The sequence below is a fragment of the Eurosta solidaginis genome, chromosome 1, assembly GCF_040869045.1.
Source record: "Eurosta solidaginis isolate ZX-2024a chromosome 1, ASM4086904v1, whole genome shotgun sequence".
Classification (NCBI taxonomy): Eukaryota; Metazoa; Arthropoda; class Insecta; order Diptera; family Tephritidae; genus Eurosta; species Eurosta solidaginis.
Genome location: NC_090319.1, coordinates 216240418 through 216263023, shown reverse-complemented (window position 1 = coordinate 216263023; position 22606 = coordinate 216240418). Strand labels below are relative to the sequence as shown.

At 39.5% G+C, this 22606-nt stretch overlaps 1 protein-coding gene across 9 annotated transcripts in view; it reads left to right on the top strand.

Annotated features, from left to right (window-relative positions):
- The window catches only part of nvd (neverland), a 2324292-nt gene that overhangs the window by 161935 nt on the left and 2139751 nt on the right, over positions 1-22606 (top strand). Inside the window, exon 1 of one of the 9 annotated variants that reach the window (XM_067760153.1) lies at positions 14457-14473. The exons of the other annotated variants lie outside the window; for them this stretch is intronic. The gene's annotated coding sequence lies outside the window, so the exon portion shown is untranslated. Of the gene's footprint in view, positions 1-14456; positions 14474-22606 lie in introns of those variants that run through there. 9 annotated transcript variants of the gene reach the window in all.

Here is a 22606-nt window from a genome sequence, read left to right as displayed (position 1 = left end):
AGCCTCTGCTCGCCAAATCTGCAGGATTTGATGCGGAGTCTACGTGCCGCAAACTTTGTCGATGATTTTAGTTATTCGATGTGCCACGAACGTTGACCACGAACATGGTGGTTTTCGAATTCGTGCCAGCACTATAGTTGAATCTGTCCAAAGGGTTACTTTAATATTGGAAAGTTGCATATTTTCAATGGCCGACTCTATAATTTCTGCAAGTAGGACTGCGCCGCAGAGTTCCAGTCGTGGCAATGATATAGTTTTGACCTGGGCCACTCTTGTCTTTGCAATTAACAGATTGGTGAACACTCGATCCTTTGTCGGAACCCTCAGGAAAACAGTGGCGGCATATTTTTTCCGAAGCATCGCTGAATCCATGTATTTCAACGCTGTCCTTTGGAGTAAAATGAACCCATCGCAGTATGCGGATATCGTTGATTTTTCCGTATTCTTGCATAAATGCGGTCCAACGATCTAGAGTAGTTTGTGATACTTCTTCGTCCCAACCCGTGCCTTCCAACCAATAATTTTGCATTATAATCTTGGCTACAATTATCACTGGTGCCAGCCAGCCAAGAGGGTCGAAAAGCTTTGCAATCGCAGAAAGTATAGCCCTTTTTGTGACGGCATCGCTGTTTTCAAAAGGTTTAGCAGATAAAGAGAAAAGGTGGGAAATGCGCGTTCCACATAATACCTAGAGCTTTAACCAAACTCTAGAAAGTACTCTGTCAATAAATGCTGCTTCGGTATACCCTGCAGAATTTTCCTACAGTTGGACGACCACTTCCGTAATGGAAAACCTGCCGATTGTAGTGCTTCTGTTATTTCATCCCTGGCCTTAAGCGCGGTTTCATCAGCTAGTTGGTGTAGTGTCCGAATCGCAAGGTAGGGAGTGCAGTTCACTCCAAATGTTACTGTTTTCAGTTCATAAAGGTTGATTGGATCCTTCGGGAAGTTGCGAAATACGATTCGCTGAAATTTTTGTTTGATTTTCATTAACCCATATTTGGCGGTACATTTTTTCTATGTCGCTGTTAAATACGTATTTGAACAGCTGCCAACGTTGTATAAGGATTGCTAGGTCGGATTGGAATATTGGACCTGGGTATAGGGCATCATTTAAACTTTTTCCGTTTGTGGTAGGACATGATGCGTTAAATACGACTCTGACTTTTGTCGTTGTACTTCCCTCTTTTATAACAGCATGGTGAGGTAGGAGGTAACAGTCATTTGAGTCTGGCGAAATATTGCCTATTTGTTTCATGTCCCCTAAGGTTTAATATTCGGATACAACTCTATTGTATTCCGTTTGAAGGACTGGGTTTTTCGCTAGTTGTGTCTCGTTGCGATAGAATTGAGAACACGAACTTCTCAATGAGGGGCCTAAGTTAACCTCTTTCTTAAAGGGTAAGGAGACTACGTATTTGCCATCGTTATTCCGAACTGTTGTGGATTTGTATAGCTCCTCGCAATAAGTGTCATCGTTATTTATGCTCCTCTTCCTTGGAATTTCCTCTATCTCCCAAAAGGCCGCCAGTTGTTTTTCTAAAGTGACCTCGTTGAAATATGAAAGTAGAGTTTTATTTGAATCAACCGCATCTGTATGGCCTGTTAGACTCCAGCGGAACACTGTTTCCTGTGCTATTAATGTGTTTAGCACATCTTTCCTAATGCCGCCTAACATAATTTGGGGTATATGTCTCCGCCCAGAATTAGATGGACTGGCTCATTAAAAAAGAATCTTTTGTCAGCCAGTACTAAGTCAGGGAATGCTTGCCTAGTCATTGCGTTTTTTTGGCAAGTTGGAAGACTCCCTGTTAATTGTGATAAAACTAGCATGATCGTATTGATCTCGATTAATGAGTCTGTTGGTGACCGCAGTTGTATGTTGCACGCTTCTTTTACTTGTGCAGACATTGTATTATTGATGCCCGAAACTTGGGCATGCAGGTATTTGGATGGCAGATTAATTCTGCGCTTGAGTTTCTCGGTAATGAATGAACATTCAGATCCCGAGTCTATTAGGGCTCTCGCCGAATAGTCAACACCATTAAATTGGATATTAACCTGAGCTGTCCCTAGTAGTGCCCCTTTACTTGTATTAGCAAAACGTGAGTTCACATTATTAATCGAAGCATTTTCTTTTTCAGCATTGCGACGCGCTTGAGCATCTCTCGACGTTGATGCTCCGAAAGTATCTACCGAATTTGTGGTTTTGGGCTGATTCGGAAGAAGCAGCGTACTGTGTCTTAAATGACATGTGGCACAGTTCATTTGACTGGTGCACTTTGTGACAGTATGTCCAGCTGAATGGCAGTTTAAGCATCCACGAATACTTTTAATGTGCTCAAACCGTTTGTTTGGTGTTAAGCGCAGAAATTTTTCACAATTTGCGATTGGATGTGCAGAACTTTTGCACATCTTGCACGTAGGTTTGGCTACACTAGCCTGATACGATCCCAGTCGTTTCGACGATGTATCGGCAGAGGAACGAGAAGCTTGTGGCTTAGAGGGTTTTGAACCTGTATCCCCTCTTATATCTATGACGGTTTCCAACGTTTGGAATCTGCTGGATAAGAATTTATCCATGTCTGCCCATTTTGAAATTTCTGTTTTATTTTCTATAGTTTGTTGCCATAGAGCTAGTGTGGTCTCAGGCAGTTTTGTGGAGCACAAATACGTTAGAATTAAAAAATTTAATAAATTTAAGGCGCGATAACCTCCGAAGAGATCTAAGGCCGAGCCTCTCTTCCAATTTGCATCGTGCTCCTCTTGATTGTCCCACAAATTTGCCGGACGGGACCTACATGATTGCATGCCGACTCCGAACGGCATCTGCAAGGCAGATGAGTTTTCACTGAGAGCTTTTCATGGCAGAAATACACTTGGAGCTCTTGCCAGACACTGCAGAGGGGCGACCCCGCTTAGAAAAGTTTTCTTCTAATTGAAAAACCTTATTTTTAAAATTTTGATGTTGCTTTGCCCGGGGTTTGAACCCAGGGCATACGGTGTGGGTTTTTTGCCTTAAATAGTTTAGTTTTTGTTCTGCATGGACTTTTCTATTATTAATATATATGGCAGTAAACATGTCCCTAAAGGACGGCCATGAAATATAGACTCCATTGAAAATATCCGTATCACACGCTGGCAGGCGCACATGATATTCCATATTATCTGAGACTCCTACTTTCTTCTCTTTCTTTTCAAAATCTTCCAAAGGCTCAGGTATTGCCGCCTGACACTTTAGGAAGTTGAAATAGCACATTTTATGCTTATTTTTGATAGCCGATAGGTCCTTTGACTCAAGCTCTGATGAACCTCCGAGCTTTTCGTATGTCATCTTCGTAGTTTTCCACAGAGCTTTTAACTCTGTTAACTTATTTATTTTTTTTTTTTTTAACTCATCCCTTTGGTATGTTAGGGAGTGTTTACTGTGCGTAAACTGTGCTTGCGAGAAGGCTTGTAGTTTAAAGGAATGTTCAAAATCGTGGTGGCAACGGCGCGCACCCACGTAATTGTTAAAAGAATGTGCCACTGCAGATGTGCTAATGAATTGTATAAGCCAATACGGAATGGCTAGTGAAAAGTGGTGTTAGTGAAAAAAAATACGAACGCTCGTTATGGACTTCTAAAGAGCCTACCCAAGGATTACATCAAGACTTTTTTTATTGATTTAGTGATCTTTGTATCACAAAAATTATATCAGTCAAAACTGATTTGTGTATTGCCGCAAGTGAAAATTAAAAATATTTAAATTTTAAAAATTGCACAAGAAGTGAGCCTATTGGCCACCCAAACAACAACAACAATATGTGCAGTTTAAAAATAAGTGTACTTTGCACTGTAACAACAAAATAAATCGCAGTCGTACTGCCGGTGTAAATGCAAGTGATTTTGTGGAAACATTTGTTTAATTGGGTGTGTGCAAGTAAATTAAGTTCAAGTTTGGTTTAATTAACTTAACAAATCTAAATTTAAATTGTGATTATTTTAAAAATGAAAATAGAAAAGTGGCGCAAAGCGGTGTTTGAGGTTACGTTAACCTTTAGAACAGTGTTGTGCAACCTTGAGCTGTGTCCGGACAATCTTACCGCGGGTGGGGGATTGTTCCGGATAGTCAGAAGGCGTGATGCAAAAACTTTAAATAACTGCGTTAAGCGCTTTTTTCTATTTTTTCACGAAAAGAGACTTTTCCACTTCACAAATAAACCGTGCAATTTAAAGCAAAGAAACACTTTCTTCCGATTTCTAATTTTATTTTGAAATTTTTATTGAAAATGATAAGGAAAACCAAAGAAAATCCTACCTAGCACGGAATAATTATAAACCACGTACCTTTATTGTATTGTCGTGATCCGGAATTGAAAAAATGTGACTTGTGGCGTTGATATTGGATGTTGTTGATATTCCCAAGAAGAGTTGCTGGTATCACCAAGAAAGTGTGTCACTAGTTGTGTAGTGTGGATTGACGTGTTGGTTGTACATTTGGTGTTGATTCCAATTTAAAAATTGCTGATATCACCTTGATTATATCGCGAGATTTGGAAGAGTTTACTGCTTGCTGACTTTGAAGTGGAAGTGGACTGTATTAATTTATTTGTGCGGTTCTCCTGACCGGCGTGGTAAGGACCATGTACAAATGCATGGTGGCAACGGCGCGCACCCACGTATTTGTTATAGAGTGATTAAGGAAGAAATAAAAAAACCAGAAAAGTTTCGTATTAGTTCAATGAAAAAGTGATAGTTTGTTTTTATTAAACCATTAGAATGAAACAACAAATGTTGAGGAAATAGGTTTAACAATTGTTGTGGAATATATAAGTAATATTGAAAAGTATTAGCACTTACGTGACGTATGTTGGCAGGATGCTTTCTCTTCGACGGCTGGATCAAAAGAGACCGCACGCTTGGCAGAGAAAAGCTATGAGCCCACTAAACAGCCACTTTCGTAGAGTTTCCCCACCGAAAGTTCCTATAAAGCCGATCCATAGCAGTAAAGTAAAAAGGTCTAAAGTATATGTGCACAAACAATTGCAGTTTATACATATGAACGCATGTGTATATTTGTGAACACACATTTATGAATGTGTTTGTTAATTATGTAAATTGCTACGAGGGAGGGCAAATATATTTAGACCTGTGGCCTAAACACACTGCAGCATTTAAAGATTTGCTACCTTTTTGCTTTTATAAAAAAGACATAAAAAATTGAGGTTTTGCTTTGTCTAAAAATTTATATTTTAAAACATCGAGCTCAAAACCAAATAAAATCATTTACTACCTAATATCTTTTTGTTGAAGCTCTCATTGCATACAAATGAAAAGCTGATTGTTTATAAGTGGCGATTGGATAAAATCTTGTTTGGCAAGAATTCATTGTTCATTTTACTCACCGTTTTTGTACTTTTTTCGGACGGAATGAGAATAGAAGGAGTAAAATGTAAACAAAAAGTATGGCCGGACGAGACTCGTAAAGCTAAAACTCAAAATACTGCACTTCTATAAGTTTTATATGTATGTAAATGAAGTACGTTGAGTCAGAGAAATTTGAAGTTCGATTTTCATCAAAGTATAATTTAATCCAACTATACAATCATCTACAAATTTACAAGAACATGAAATATGTATGGTAAACCGCAAGCAGCCTAGTTGACTGTTAGGTATGACCCTATGACATCTTTTTAAAATAATTATAATATTTTTATTTTTTATGGGCATATTGATAAAAGGCCGACACCCCCTGGTGTTATCCTATTGGATGATTTGTAGACAGGAGGTATTCTTGGCTGTATTTGAAGAGGCTTCCCGATATCGGGACGCCTCGGTAAGTAATGATGACCTTACCACACCAAGTGGCGCTGCTGTGCTGGACGGTTCTTATCCCCATTTTAACATTGGACCGCTGAGCCTGCCTTGTCGGGTAGGTGGTCATACGACCAATATAAACTCAAAAACTTCTAAAGAAAGTAACGATGAGAAAGACAAGGGGATGGCGTCGCAAGCCGGGGAAGAAGAAATCGCTATTAGCGATGATACGGACGTGGATAGCGATGATAGTATGCAGTCATTGTGCTCGGTAAAGGAGCGGTCTACCAGCCCGGACAGAGAACTTGCGTTAGAACGGGAACAACGAGACAGGGAGCTAAGAAAATCCTCGCACAATACCGGGAAGCATTAAGAGTTATACAGCTCTTGGGTGCAGTGGTTAATCCAACCAACGACGAGAGCGATCACTTGGCATGGGCCAGAGAAACAGTGAAAGAATGACAAAGACAGTTCACTGAAAAAATGCTGCTACTACCAATCCTCGATTTTGCAACCGCATCGAAGGCGAAGAAGCCTCGATAGCAATCGGCTGAACCTGACAACCTTGCTTTTAAGAGGCAGAAGAGGAGGGCATCCGCCCAGTCCCAGAACCCGGAGGCGAACCAGCCGGAATGACAGGAGCCAGACCTCAAAAAATACAAAGCAGATTTATTGTAGTGGATGTACTTCAAAAGGAAATGAGAAATTAAGACACAAATTTTAATAAGATTAAGGGAGGTAACGATCAGACTCCAGCTTACTCGGACATACTAAAGGGAGCTAGTGCGGCGGTGTTCACCGAGAAGAAGATGAATGCAGTCCCTGACTCTGGGACTACTAGATTGCAGCAACCCCAATGCGCAGATATCAACCTAAAGGTGGAGATGCGCAAAGGGGAGTTGATAAATATCATGATCAAAATGATACATAATGAGCCAAGTAAAGCGCTACCATTCTTCGACCTGCACCAATAAAGCGACTTTAGTATTGCTGCATAGAAATGCTCAAAAACAAGAAGGCGCAAGCTTGAAGCTAGTAAATAGAGCACTGATCCCCACGATACAAAAGGCAAAGGTTTTGATTACCTCTAGTGGTGAGGACGGAAGACGCGCTTAACATGCTGCAGCTTCGAAACCCGAATTACTAACACGGAATTGGAACGCTCTTCATGTATCTCGACCCGTGGAGGGGACCCAGTACTACATCCTCCAAATTAAAAGGAATCGGAAGCATAAATGTCCTGGGACGCAGGTAGTATTTATATGCAGCTTAAAAACAGTAGTCCTCAGAACAATAACACCAATACGCTTAAAGCAGATGGTGCTGAGAATTTTAAGAATAACCACAATATGTTAAAAGCACGAGAGGTAGGAAAAGAAGTCGGCAAACAACTCAATGATGCTGCGAGTCTAACAAAGACGCTTCGAGCAAACAGCTCAATGACGCTGCGAGTCTTACAGATAAAACTCCTACACAGTAAAGTGGCGAGTTCCGCCTGACTCTTGAGCAGGGTTCTTCTGATGTTTGGCTGATACAGGAGCCATGACTCTCATCTGGAGGCAAAGTTTCTGGAGTTACCGTTTATTACACAAAGATGGAAAGCAAGGTTTGAGCTGCAGTCATAGTTAGAAAACACCTATACTCGTGTATGCTATCTAACCTTAGCACCGAAGACCTAGCGGTGGCCGCATTTGAGGCGAAAAAATAACTGTCCATTATTCTGACATCTTGCTATATGGACCATAACGTGGAAGCCCCACCAGAAGATTTCAAAAGCTGGTGCGTCTAAAAGCGTGCAGAGGATGGCTTATAATAGGCGCTGATGGGAATGCGCATAACACCGTTTGGGAAGGGGACGATATTATCGATAGAGGTGAGTCCTTGTTTTGTCATATACAACAGGGTAGACTGCACGTGGCTAATAAAGTAAGCGTTTCTAAATTAGTTGGGCCAACGTCAAGTAATGTGCTTGAAATCACATTGAGCTCTGAGCATTATATATCGGGGTATAAATGGAGGGTCCTTAACAGGCCATACATCTCAGACCATGCATATATAATCTTCGGAATTCCCCTAAAGATGGCAGAGAAGGTGAACTCATTTAGAAATCCTAGGGCAACGGGAAGACTGGGACAGCCGAAAAAGGTTACCACCGTAGATGAGTTGGAGGAGTGCAACAACTTCTTATCAAAGGCGCTGCCAACTGCGTACAATAAAGCTTGTCCTCTAAAAGGATTCATAGGAAAAGCAAAGACGCCATGGTGGAGTAAGGAGCTGAGTGTGTGTAGGTCTTGCAACCTTAGACTAACAAAGTTGCTTCTATCATTAAAAAGTGAGGACTGTAGACTCATGACGGGTATTCTGACTGGACACTGCCTTCTGGCGTCACATGCCTTTAAATTAGGCTTGGTCAGATATAGCTGATGTAGGTAGTGCGAGTTGGAGGACTATACGATCGAGCACGTTTTGTGTTCGTGCCCTGCGCTTGCCACGCTAAGACTCCAGCTATTAAGATTGATACAGCTATCAGATCTAGAAGCAGCAAGTGGCTTAAGTCCTAGGAAGCTTCTGCCAAGAAGACGGAGTTATTTTATAACATAGGTCCTGGTTTTTATAAGTTTTTTCAGTTTGGCGACTAAAACAAACTTCAAGTAAGACTAAGGACTCATTCAGTCTATGTGAGGTCCTCATGGACCGGCCAGTTCAGCCTAACCTAACCTAACCTAAGAGCTGAGTCTTCTTAGAGGGCAGGTGAAGGAGATTTTTAAGCTAGCAACAGTTGCGGAAAGAGGAGTGCTGGGGACGAATATATATAATACAATAAATAGCCATAAAAAATTGTTTATGGCTGACCAATTAGTTGGACCCGCTGACCAATTATTTGGCATACTTTTCGATTTGAAAATACACCGATGGGGTGCTAACATCCTAGCAGGTAACACTTTCGATAACAGGAAAAACTTAAAAAATTAATTAAAAAGTTCCTATCGCTGACCAATTTACGAAACCTGCTGACAAATTATGACTAATTAAAACGCATAACTTTTTTTGTAAAATTTATATATACAGGGTGTCTAGACAGGAAAATTGTTTTTACCTTGGAAAACTATAAATGGCCATAAAAAATTTTCTATGGCTGACCGATTAGTGGAACCCACTGACCAATTAGTGTCGAATTATTTCGCACACCTTTCGATTTGAATATCCACCGATTTGGGGCTAACAGTGGGAACCATGAAAATTTTAAAATTTCCATAAAATTGTTTCTAATGCTGACCAATTACTGAAACCTGCTGACCAATTATTACCAATTAGTGACAGTGGTATGGAAATACCAGTTCTAGCCCAAATGGTGCAAGGAAAAATGGTGCAAGGAAAAGTATATACACACCCACACATATATGCTAGGTGTTGCATCCGTTCTTCCGGTTTGTGTTCTGGCTGATCTCACCTCTGGCTGATCTCCCCGCTAGGTGTCGCATCCGTTCTTTCGGTTTGTGTTCTGGCTGATCTCACCGCTAGCTGTCGCATCCGTTCTTCCGGTTTGTGTTCTGGCTGATCTCTCCGCTAGGTGGCGTGTTCTGGCTAACTTCCGCTAGGTGGCGCATAAGAAAAAGCTTAGTGGTGTATAAGACAAAGCTTAGAGCTTTTTACATATGACAGCTTATAAATTATATATATATATACGACCCTTATTTTTTTTTACTCAAAAGATGGTCAATTTATATACATTGAGACAAGTAGCCCTAATTTATAAGCTGTCATATTTACGGCAAAGCTCTGCTAAAGGTAAAAAGCTCTAAGCTTTTTCTTATACACCACTACTATATATATATATATATATATATATATATATATATATCAACAAACCGCAAAATACATACCGACACGGTCACACCCATCCATATACATACATTTAGGTAAGGGCTACTTGTCTCAATGTATATAAGTTGAACATCTTTTGAGTAAAAAAAGCTCTGCTAAAGGTAAAGAGCTCTAAGCTTTTTCTTATACACCACTACTATATATATATATATATATATATATATATATATATATATATATATATATATATATATATATATCAACAAACCGCAAAATACATACCGACACGGTCACACCCATCCATATACATACATTCAGGTAAGGGCTACTTGTCTCAATGTATATAAGTTAAACATTTATTGAGTAAAAAAAAATAAGGGTCCTATATATATATATAATTTATAAGCTGTCATATTTACGGCAAAGCTCTGCTAAAGGTAAAAAGCTCTAAGCTTTTTCTTATACACCACTACTATATATATATATATATATATATATATATATATATATATATATATCAACAAACCGCAAAATACATACCGACACGGTCACACCCATCCATATACATACATTTAGGTAAGGGCTACTTGTCTCAATGTATATAAGTTGAAAATCTTTTGAGTAAAAAAAAATAAGGGTCGTTAAATGGGGGGCCCTACATTTTTAAAGAGCCGCAAATTTTTAAATGTCTCCTCAAATTTCTAATGAGTCCTAGACTTCACCCGAGCCGTTTTAAAGGGTCCCATAGATTTCTAATCGAGCGACTGCCGCCCAATCCCCCCACCCCTTTTTTTTCTCGTCTACAAAAAGTAGCAGTTGGACACCTGCAGTACCGCCCAACCGCCCAAACCCAACCCCCTTTTTCTCGTCTACAAAAAGGAGTCGATGGGCACTTGTATAACCCCCCCCCCCCCCCCCTTTTTTTTTCTCGTCTGCAAAACGGGCCTGTCGGACACCCGATCAAGGGCAGGTTGAAAATTTTGTTTGGCATTTTATTAGATTGGGTATGATGAAAGAAGAATATAATGGAAAATTAATGAAGGGATTTATTGGTTTGAGAGCAAAAATATATTCTATTCGTATCGATCAAGAAGAAAAAGAGATTAAAAAAATTAAGGGTGTTAAATAATGTGTTACTCTCAAACTTCCTGCAAATGATTTTAAAAGATGTTGTTTATTCGAAAAAAAATTGTACTTTGACTAAATGTATATTTTTAGATCAAAATGTTATGAATTGTATACACAAGAAATAAATAAAGTAACGTTAAGTTTTTAGATGATAAGAGATTTGTAAAAAATAATGGAATTAATACCTACGCTTGGAAATATTGGTACAAGAGAAAAAAAAAAAAACATGCTGATAAGAAACCTTAACTGTTCAACATTGAAGCATATTTACATATATATATATATGTATATATATAAGTAAATAAAACCACATGTCGTATTTCATTACATTGTAAGTTTGTATGCTTACATTTAGAGGCATACGTTCTGGCTGATCTATAAGAAAAAGCTTAGAGCTCTTTGTTTTGTATTCTGCCTGCAAGAAAAAAAGAGCTTATCAATATAGGAGAGTATCGGACTCAGATTTAAATGAGGGGCCCCAAATTTTTAAATGCCCCCTTAGTACTTTACTGTAATACATTTAAGAAAAAGCAAAATTTATATTTCATATAATTTATTTTTATTAAATAAAAATTTTAAACATAATTGACTACATATTACTGTGGTGTATTTTTGTTTCTGATCATAATTGTAATGTATTGGTGGCTTCAGATAATTAATCAGTTCAATCGGTGGCTGCAAATTTCCAAAACTATCAAAATATTCTTTGTTTTATAGTATGCTACACAATGAGTGCCAGGACCATCAGCATTGTCTAAATTAAGAATTCCACATTCTTGCGCATTCGGTTTATTCGGTAGGGAATTTCGCATAAAAATTCCTCTAAAATGTTTAGGATGTTTCCAATATTTCATTAAATCTACGTCTGTTAACGGTCTTTTGGGTAGGCTTTTTATTCGTTTTTTGGATAGGGTCGTAAAAATAAACCATATCACCATCTATACGGTTTGACGAATAGGGCCCTAGACCATAGCGATTGATTCCATATATCTATCATGACAGCTAGCCTCATCCAATTGCTTTCCATTCCTGATATCATTCAAAACCTTTGCTATAGCTGATACACCAGATGCTATACCAACCAAGTGCATCCAAAGCTGTTAAAATTGGAAGTAGTGGTAAAATTCCACCAATTTTTGGGACTGGAATTATTCTCGGTATATTAATTTCTTTATTTTTAAAGCTAAACTCTATAACATTCTTAGAAATGTTATAGGCCTCATTAAATGTCTGCGGCTTCTTTTTGTTAAGTATGTTGATACCTTTTTTAACTGACATCAAAAAATTTTTATTAGATGATACTTTACGAGTTATCATTTTTTCCCTTTTTTACATTTAGATGTATTTCTTTTCTTATTTTTTAAACCCATTCCCAATTTGAGTTTTGCTTTCATTGCATTTGTAGCGAACCAAGCGTTTGCTCGTTCTTTGAAATCACCATCCTTAGATGTTACACGTTGCCAGGTTTTCTCATATAAAACTTTATCAGCTTGGTGTCTGTTATTTATACCTTTCGATTGGGAATATGCAATATCATGTTCTCTACAGGCTTCATCTAAAGGATTTATACCCTTATCTCCTCTTTCTATCCGTTGTCGGAGTTTCGTTCCAGGACCACAAAATTGATATCCAGGTAAATGAAGCTCAATAGGTAAAGAATTAATCAAATTATTTACAAAACCCTGGCCAGCCTTTTTACGTATTCGTCCCACTAAGTGCTTGTTTTCTTCTTCTTCTTAATAATAATGGGAGTGAGTGAGTGAGTTATAATTAAATGGTGATTTTATTTTAAAAGCGATTGTTTATATTGCTATAAATCTAGTAAACAAAATTAAAGTTGTTAAACAACGTCTCCAACTTAAGGTTAATAATGCCGACAATTGTATAAATGTTAAAAATGTTACCAGGCATAGTCCCCTTTTACCAAATTCCATACTTGAATATCGTGAAATTGAACCTGAACGAATTCTTAGTAATGGTGATATTGAAAATATTATAGCCCAGGATACTTCATTTAAAAGACCACATATAGAAATAATTGATGTGAAAAACTATAGACAAACATATAATATGATGATTGTATAATGTGACTCACACGTGTATAGATAAAAATAAAAAAACCGATATGAAATTAGCTAATTTAATAAAAATTTTACTTATTTACCTGTTTCACTTAAGTTATGGAACAAGTTATCCCTATAATCATTTTATGAATCAAGAACAAAATATAAACAGCTTTAGAAATTTTGAAAATAGTAATCAGACTAGTTTTGAATACAATATTCCAAACACTTCATTACGTTTAAAAATAAATGTAACAAATCAATTGTTAGATCAGTGTTTTCCTGAGCTCAACCCCTCATTATTAAAAACAACAACAACAACAACAGCGCAGAGCCCTGGGGGATCTATCCGCGATCAAAGGAGTGAGTCACATGGTGTGAAAAAAAATCTGAATACACCATTCTAGAGGCTATTGACAATTTTAAAGAATTACTAGTTGAAAAGGAAAAGAGAATAGGAGACATTCTTGAAAGCAACTTGCACTGCACCGTGGGCACTGTGCTGACTCCTATCTACTTACAGTGCCCCCAAACCTGACATAAGTCTGTCCGTCCGTCAATAAGTCATTTCCCTATCACTCACCTTTACCTTACCTTGCCACGCACAAGCGCAGCACCAACACCACAAGTGGGAATTTAGCCCTGCATTATGAAAAGGGCTAAGATTTTCATCCAAACATAATTCTTATTCTTACCACCCTACTACTAGTTCAATGATTTCTAAAAAAAAGGGGACTTTAAACTCAGAGTTTAATACAAAATAATGAGACAATGATTTCAAAAGCTACTAGGATCACTTGCAAAGTTTCTATTTACTCAAAAATAAAATTAAAAAAAATGCTTAAATTTAATGCTAAACTTTATTAATTAAAATTGCACATTCAATTCAATCGATTCTGAATTCAATTAAATACAAAATACTTACGACTAATAGACCAAGTGTCTGAACTCAGATGGAAAAAAACTAAAACTTTTAGGGCCACCCTAATGCAATATTATTAATAGGAGCTAACTCTAAATCCTAAAGATACAAATTCAAACAAAATAAAATAAGAGGGCGAACAAAAAAAATTCAAGTACCCTAATCCCTGACCTATCGCAACCGCTCAAGTAAATATAAGATCAATTTTGTATAAAACAAAAGTAGGTCACCAAGTAAAGCAAAAAAAAAACCCAGTTTGGCATTTTATAAACAAAAGGTGTGTATGTTTGTAGTTATGTATGTACATATATTCCTAAAGTTTAGGTTTCCTTCTTCTATTTTTTCAAGAAGATCAGGCATCATATGTTAATATATGTACATACATTCAAATATGTGTATTAGCAAAAATATTGTGCTCAAATTTCACTCACCCTATACTCGTACTCCAACGGCGCCGGTGCAGTTGAGTGGATGTGCTGAATTTGCTGAAAAAAAACTCATAACATGCATACGTACGCTCACGGTAGCCACCCTCAATCACTCAACCAAGAGCACTCGCTAGCGATCTTTGGTAATGAGTGCTTTGGTAGTATCAAATCTACCAGCGTGATGATTAAATGCGAAAATAAAAAAAATTAATATTCGACAGAAAAAAAAAATGTCTTTAGTACTGAAGGCACAAAATCATGTTTAATCTCCGGGTGTAATGTTGCGATTGATTTTGCAAATAATAAAAGTAAGTACAAGAAAAAATAACAAAAAAATTATGGCAGAAAAAATTCAAAATTCGAAGATTTTGAGTTGATACTACCATAGGTAGCAGAAAACATGTGCAAAAAAAATTGTGTATATGGTAGAAGATGACGATATGAAAATATCTACAAAAATTAAACGTCAAACCGAAGAAGAAAAGTAAAAAAGGAGAAAATGAAGAAACGAAAAGGAAAAAAATGATGGAGGCAAAAGTTCCACCATTAACTTATAAAATATGTGTCCGAATTTTATATGTGAACAAAAAGATGCTTAGCCCCGGAAATAGAATACCCCCCTTTTTTCCTATGAACTAATTATGCCCCTCGTGGCAATATACAGATAATAAAGGTAATAGAATGTAAAAAATATATGAAAGCAATAGTATCCATCCGCGATACTGCCGAACGCTCTTCCCTCCGCCGGTGTTTGTTGTTGTATTTTTTTTTTTGTTGTGTATGGTGTAGTGGCTATGGTTGTTGCGGCTCAATGCCGCCGGTGAAAATTGCTATACTCAAAGTTGCCAATTTCTTGTAGTTGTTGTTGAGGTGTGCGCATGCAACGAGTTAAAGATAATGTAGTGTTTGTGGGTGTGTGTGGTACTTGTTGTTGGGCGGTGTATCGCCAACAAAAAATAGGCAATGGCTGTGGTTGTTGCTGTTGTAGCCCGACACAGCCGGTGCGAAATTTTATGTTTTAAGTTACCAAGTACCTGTAGATGATTCGGTTGTTGTTCTTGTTGTGGTTTGTGCCGTCAGTTATTGTAGACCAACGTCGCCGGTGAAAACATGTTGTGTGTGATGTTACCAAGATGATGTAGTTGTTGCCGGGCGGTATGTCGCCAATATAAAAATGTATACAGGTGGTGGTTGGTATTGAATGAATAAAAATCAAAAAATATGTGTGGTTGTTGTGTGGTGTTTCGCGCCGTCTAAGTAAGGAAATGGGTGGTGTTGTTGTAGGCGTGCTGTGCCGTCGGTTTAAAAGGCGATGCCGTTGTGGTTGTTGCGGCCGTAGATTGCCAATATAAAACTGCTATAGTGGTTGTTGTTGTGGTGTGCGCCACCAAATTAAAAATGTAGTGTAGTGCGTGGTAGTTGTTGCCGGGCGGTATGTAGACAAAACCAGTGCCCAGTGAGTCTTTTCCAACGGATATTAAATTTTGCGCTCTGTAATGAGATTTAAATGAAATTTATTATCGGAATCCTAAGAAAAAATTTTATCTATGCGCCCGTACATATACATAGTTGCCTATGGATTTCTTGTCTGCATAGTCATATATTCGTCTACATACATATATTTGTATACAGGGATATATATGTCGATGCAAGTTTTCTTTTGGCTTGCTTGGGAGATAGGCCGGGTTGGAGACCCAGCTCCCGTCAAGCATGCCTGTACCAACAAAAAACACCAAAATGGACATGTCTTACCTTTCGCAACATACGTTTGCTGGAAACTGCTACCCCTTTTTACGTATCGCGGAGACTTTCCACGCGCACAAATCTTTCAAATGCAATTAAATTCGCGCACTACAAACTCTGTGAACCTTTTTTTTTCTTCACTTTCGTTTTAACTCACTTTTGACTCAATTGCACTTAACTTGTACTGGGCACTGTTGAAACATGACTTTGGCCAGTTGACTGATTTTTCCCCTTCTTATAGCCACCGCCATGGTAAGGAACGTTACCCAGAAACGGAAAATTCCTACCTATACATGCCAAACTTTCTTTTCGGCTTTCCCGTATTTTCCATCTATACAGTCATGCACTCATACATTCATACGCTTACCGCTCCACAAACCGAACACCTACAGAGATACACTCGGTTCGTGCCTTGACCGCTCACACTGATGCATTCACACGCTCATAGCCTTGCACAAATACACATCCACTCACATAATACAGAACAAAACAAACATATATGTGCATGGCATTCATCAATGTTGCTAAGTTGTTAGCAGCATGGTGACATTTTATTTATTATAACAGCATGATGCGAAGCGCAACATCTCATTTCCGCTCCAACATTGTGTTCACTTTCTGTACAATGTTGTCAATGTTAATGTTATTATGTTAATAGTATGTTAATGGCAACATTGCGGCTAAGGCACTGACCTGGACACAAAACTCATAAACACATAGACGCATATACACTCTGCCACTCATTTAAGCCAGTATGGAGACAGGCTGTCGTTACAGGCTCGCAACCGCCGATGGTGCCTGCACTATGGAGCGTGGGCGTAAAGAATTCAAACGCAGCCTGCTAAGTATTATTTTCCGCGTCCAACGTGTGGCCTCGACCCACGACTCAATGCCGGGCCTATTTTTTTCACGCCTTTAAACTTTTGTTCTGTTTACTTACAAACCAAATCACTGTGCTAATGCTACTACTTAAACCTATATCACAGATACTATTCTACATATTAACGGTAAATAAAATATCACAGATAAAAACTAAATTAAAAATATAAAATAAAATAAAGTAAAATAAAATATCACAGTTAGCCGAAAAATTATGAAAAAAAAAAAAATTTTATGAAATCAAATATCACAGATGGCGGAAAAATTATAAAAAAAATATCACAGATCGTGTAGTCAAGTAGGTAAAATAAATAAATAAAATAAAGAAATAAATAAATGCAAAAATAATCATAATCAAATAAATAAAAATGTAAAAAAAAAAGTTTAATAAAATAATCACCTATCCGTAGATTAATAAAAACAATATGCCAATAAATAAATAAATAACATAGAACAAAAGTACTAGCACTAAAAAAAACATAACTATTTTGCAAAAATATCTTTAGCGTGGTATACGCCGATCTTTTTCCCACTACTATCGCCAAGCTCATACATAGAATTCCCTATAGAATTAAGTACGATACATTTTACTTGTTTCGGAGCTAGCTTGGCATTGTAGTTCTCGACCTGTGAACTTTGCTTAAAGTTTCGGCGATATACCACTTGTCCAATTTGAAACTTAACATCCCTACTCCTAGTGTCGTATACCTTTTGGCTTCTTTCATGGGCCAACTTCAGCTCTTTCATAATTTTGTTCCGAATTAGTTGCAGTTTATCACCCGGGGCCTCTACCTCGCAATCAACGTCATTCACCGCTGCCAGCTTTCGGAATAGCTCATATGATGCAGCATGCTGTATCATAGGCATACCGAAAGTTGCGTAGTACGGCGACATGTTGATTGCTGCATGTGTAACGCTGCGGAGTGCAAATGCGGCATCACTGACGCATTTGTCCCAATTTTTCTGATTCTCTTTTATAAATGATCTAAAGATCTGTAGGACAGATCGGCTTACCCTCTCTGCAGCGTTACCCTGAGGTGAATAAAAGGCTGTTTTTACATGTTTGGTCCCATACTTTTCTAAAAAGTTGTTGAAGATCTCATATACGAACTGTTTTCCGTTGTCCGAATGGACATATTCGGGCACGCCAAAAACATGAAAACATCCTTTTCCAAAAACTTGACTACCTCGGCTGAAGTTGCCCTTTTCATTGGTTTTAAGAACACGATCTTTGAAAATGATCTAAACATACAAAGAACATCACTAGAACGTGGATAAGGACCCATAAAATCAATGAATAAACGTTGGAAAGGTCGTTCTGTGAGTTTTTGTTTCCCCAATAACGGTTGTTTAAAAACGTTTTGTGTCTTATTTGCTTTGCAAGTTTCGCAGTCTTTTATATGGGCGCATACATCTGTGACCATTCCTAGCCAGTAATATTTCTGACGTAGTCGGGACAGTGTATTGTGGATGCCACCATGACCAGCGGACGGTGAGCTATGAGACAACTCTACCAGCCCCGGTCGCAATTCCGACGGTACCCAGAGTTTCCAGGTCTGGTCCGCTCGAAGATCCTCCCCCTGTCGAATTGCGTCCGTTTGTAAACGTAACCGTCCGATAAACACAGATCCGGTAACTTGTCTCTGTTCTCGGTCACCGTCTTTTTCAACTCCGTATACTCCTCCGACTCGAAGCACGGTGACTCGAGACACACGTCGATGGCTCTGTCGTTCGTCTGTATTTCGTCCATGTGCATTCGTGAGAGTGTGTCGGGAACCACGTTTTGCGCACCTTTTCGATGTTGGATATCGAAATCATAACCCTGGAGTTTCAAACTCCACCTTGACAACCTCCCAGAAAGGTCTTTCTGATTCATGAGTCATTTGAGGCTGGCATGATCAGTTAAGATGGTGAACGGGGTTCCCTCCACGTAAGGTCGAAATCTCTTGACACTCACGATCGCAGCATAGCATTCTATTTCTGTTATGCTGTAGTTTTTTTTCGCTTTATTTAGTTTTGCCGAAACGTAGGCAATCGGTCTTTCGTTCTGGTCATCGTCTAGTTGGAACAAAACCCCTCCCACTCCGTCCGTTGATGCTTCACATTGAATATAAAAACGACGCTTAAAGTCAGGATGTGTGAGCACCGGTGCAGAAACCAAGCTCTGCTTTAAAATTTCAAATGATTTTATTGCTTCTTCAGTCATAGTGAATTTCTTAATTTTTTCTTTCTTGAGGCAGTCGTGCATCGGAGCTGCAATAGTCGCATAGTCCTGTATGAAGCGTCAGTACCAGTCCGACATACCCAGGAACCGTCGTAGTTGCTTCGGGGTTTTCGGAACCGGAAAGTCCCTCACAGCTACCACATTATTGGCGTCTGTTCTAATGCAACCATCCCCGACTACGTACCCCAGATATCGATTTTCTTTGAAACAGAACTTGCTCTTTTCTACATTTATAGTTAACTTAGCCTCACGAAGACACCGAGCGACCTTTTCCATATGGGACATAAAATCTTCAGAACACACTAATAAATCATCCAAATAAACAAAAACACATTCACGTAAAGCGGCCGGAATGACCTTGTCCATGAGACGACACATTCGTTGTGCTGCATTGCACAACCCGAAAGGCATGACAGTAAATTGGTAAAGGGGTCGGCCAGGGACAGTGAAGGCAGTCTTTTCACGTGATTTCCTCTCGAGGGGAATCTGGCAAAAAGCATCCTTCGGTCGATTGCGGAAATATATCTCGTATTTTGTAGGCGGCTCAAAATCCCATCAATATGTGGTAAGGGGTATGCGTCCTTTATTTCTCTCATTCACTTTGCGAGCATCTAAGCAAAGCCGATTCTTCGTTCCTTTAATGACCAGTGATACGGGGAAATTCCAACTACTGTTGGACTCCTCGATGACTCCCATGTCCAACATTCGATCTAACTCTGCGTATATGAGTTTTTGTATGGCCGGCGAAATTGGATAATGGCGTTGCTTGACCGGCAGATTCTCGTCCACCACCTCGATGACGTGTTCCTCTTTGTCTGTCCGGCCTAACCCCAGTACCGCGAAGGACGGGAATTGGGTCTTCACACGCTCCAACATATGGTTTTGTTCCGTCGTCAAAACGTGTTGGACTGAGTCAAATGACAAGTCATCCTCGGCGGGCACGAGCTCCGCCACACTGGCATCATTCACACTACCACTCACACCCTTACTCACAACACTCATACCGAAAGCCTGCCAAAAATCTGTCCCGAAATATACTTCCTGCTGCAGATCAGGAACTATCAAAAATTATAATTCCCTGGTCGTATTATCCCACTCGACTGGTAACTTTATGACCCCTACCACGGCGGTTTCTTCCCCGTTCGCGGTTCGGATATTTTGGCCCCTGATTGGCACAAGCAAGGCCTCTTTACCGCACAGGAGTGCCGCTGAGTCTTTCCATAAACAGCTGGCGCTCGCTCCGGAATCCAAGAGAGTCAATTCTCCCTGACCTCCTACACTCGTTTTGGCAAAAAATCTATTGTCACCTTTTACGGTGACAATTGTCGTGACAATTTTGCTGCGCAACCTCTTGAAATATCTCCTTTTCTCCCTCATCTTATGAATCTTCTCAAAATTTATCTTTTTTCTATTAGTACTAATGTTTTCACAAAATATCCTTCTTCTTGCTTCTTCATAATCTAGCTTTCTTTGGTGCAAACTCTTTACTTCGCGTTTTTCCACGGTCCCTTGTGCTTTCCTAACCTCCCCTCTCTTTTATATTTCTTCTCTCTTCAGGATTCTTATTTCAGGGCTGCCGAGTTGCCTAACTCCTGGCTGGAGTCCCCGGTCAACTCCGCCAGCCTCGGGTTTCCCTGTTTGGGTTTAAAAACACAGAAGGACGCATCACTACCACAAGCAAAACACACCATGTTGTGAAACGTGGACGAACATTTATTTGGTTTTTGTGTTTCTGCCGGGTTTTTCACATAATGATCCACCGGCATACCGCACGAAAAACACAACAATAAATGGAAGGGAGACGCACAAAAGGAATTGACAGTGGATTAGACGCAGGACTAACAGAACTACTAACAGACGGACGGGCACTATTGGGATGGGCTGGGATTTGGGGTTGGAGTTTCCTATCGAAAGCTTCTACTTTTCTTCCCTCTAAATCTGGCATTTCAAACCCTTATTCATTAACCGCTATTGACCTATTCTTGGCTTCTTTAATGAGTTTTTCGGCTCTCTTGCATTCGATTTTGAGCTCCGCTAATGAGTCCATTTTGATCGCGAAGGTCAAATTGGTAAGGTACGGCTTGAGGTTGCCCCTGACTATGCCCACCAGCTCCTTCTCAGGGATTATCTTCCGCAAACGGAATGTCAAATTATGTACTACGCTATAGAAGTCGTGGAAAGCTTCGGCGGGTTGCTGTTTCCTCTCCATGATTTCACGGATTATTTCATAATCGGACTCAGCGGACTTGAAGTGGCTTAGCATCTCGGCTTTCAGCTCGAAGTAACCGAAATCGGGCTCATCTGCATGGTCTTCGAGGACCTGCCAATACCACTTCAAGGCACCGCCGGACACCAGACAATGAAAGTCCGTGAAAAGCTGGAAGAAGGAAATAGCATGTTGTTCCCGCATTCGCTCAATACGGAAGATGAAGCTTTCGACGCTCATCCCTTTTTTGGTCCCATCGAATTTGATGTGCCATTTTTCCAGGTCTAATTTTTTCCACCTTGGAGGGTCACTACCATCTCGCTCAGTAATCCGACTGCCACTCGGAATACCATTGCGGGTAGCAGGCTGCCCCCTACGGTTCTGAGGCTCGGGCGTGGATGCCACAGCGGACCGATGTCCGACCGCGTGACTGGATGCCTCCATCTTTGCCACGCGACCACCAAGATGATCGAAGTTGGTCTTGATGCTTCGCACTTCACCCGCCATTTGCACCACCAAATCTTATTGTTGCGCCATCATCGCCATCATGCGGCTCAGCTGTTCAACATTGGGTGCATGCTCACTGGCGTCGGTGCGAGGAGCATTCAGGCCGCCGTGAACCATTGCTGGTGCGTTTCGCGATGGAACATCGTCTCCCTGTGCACCCACGTTCTCGCTATCGGACATTTGGCACACCAAATCGATTTTCTGCGAGAAATTTAAACTATTTTCCGAGTCGTTGAACGACACCCCGTTCGCGAAAGAGACCCCCAGCGGACGTTCAGGGCCAAACGATCCGAAAATCCGCGACGCGCACCTATTGAAATAGTCTGTGGGCACAAAATCGACGGTCCTGGGAATACCAGTGTCGATTTGATTGAACACCGAACCAGCGATCTGATTTTCTAGTGCGGCCCTCGTAACGCTCCTAGTGACTGGTCTAGCAGTGCCCAGTGTACCTAATCCCCCTGCAACACGATTCTCGGCCTCCTCGTCCTTGTCAGGCATTCACTGTCTGAAGGAAACCCAAAAACAAAAGTAAACCCAAGTAAAATTGGAAAAATAAAAACGAATGGACTAAAAATTTTGCCCCGGACGCCCTAATGTATCCACGGGCACGATATCCCAAACTGCGGGTACCCACCGACGTTCAACTCAAATGGAAAAAAGAAGGAAAATTAAAAAATTTGACCCAAAAATTAATTTCAATAAGAACAATCTGTGTATATTTGCAGATCGAAATAGGCTTAAGTAAATATAAAACAACCAGGTAATTTGATTCAAAAAAATAATAAATAATATAAAGATACCAAAAAAATTCAGTTTATATGTATAAAAATAATATGTTAGTGTGTATGTGTATGTAATTCAATTAGTGTATGTGTATAA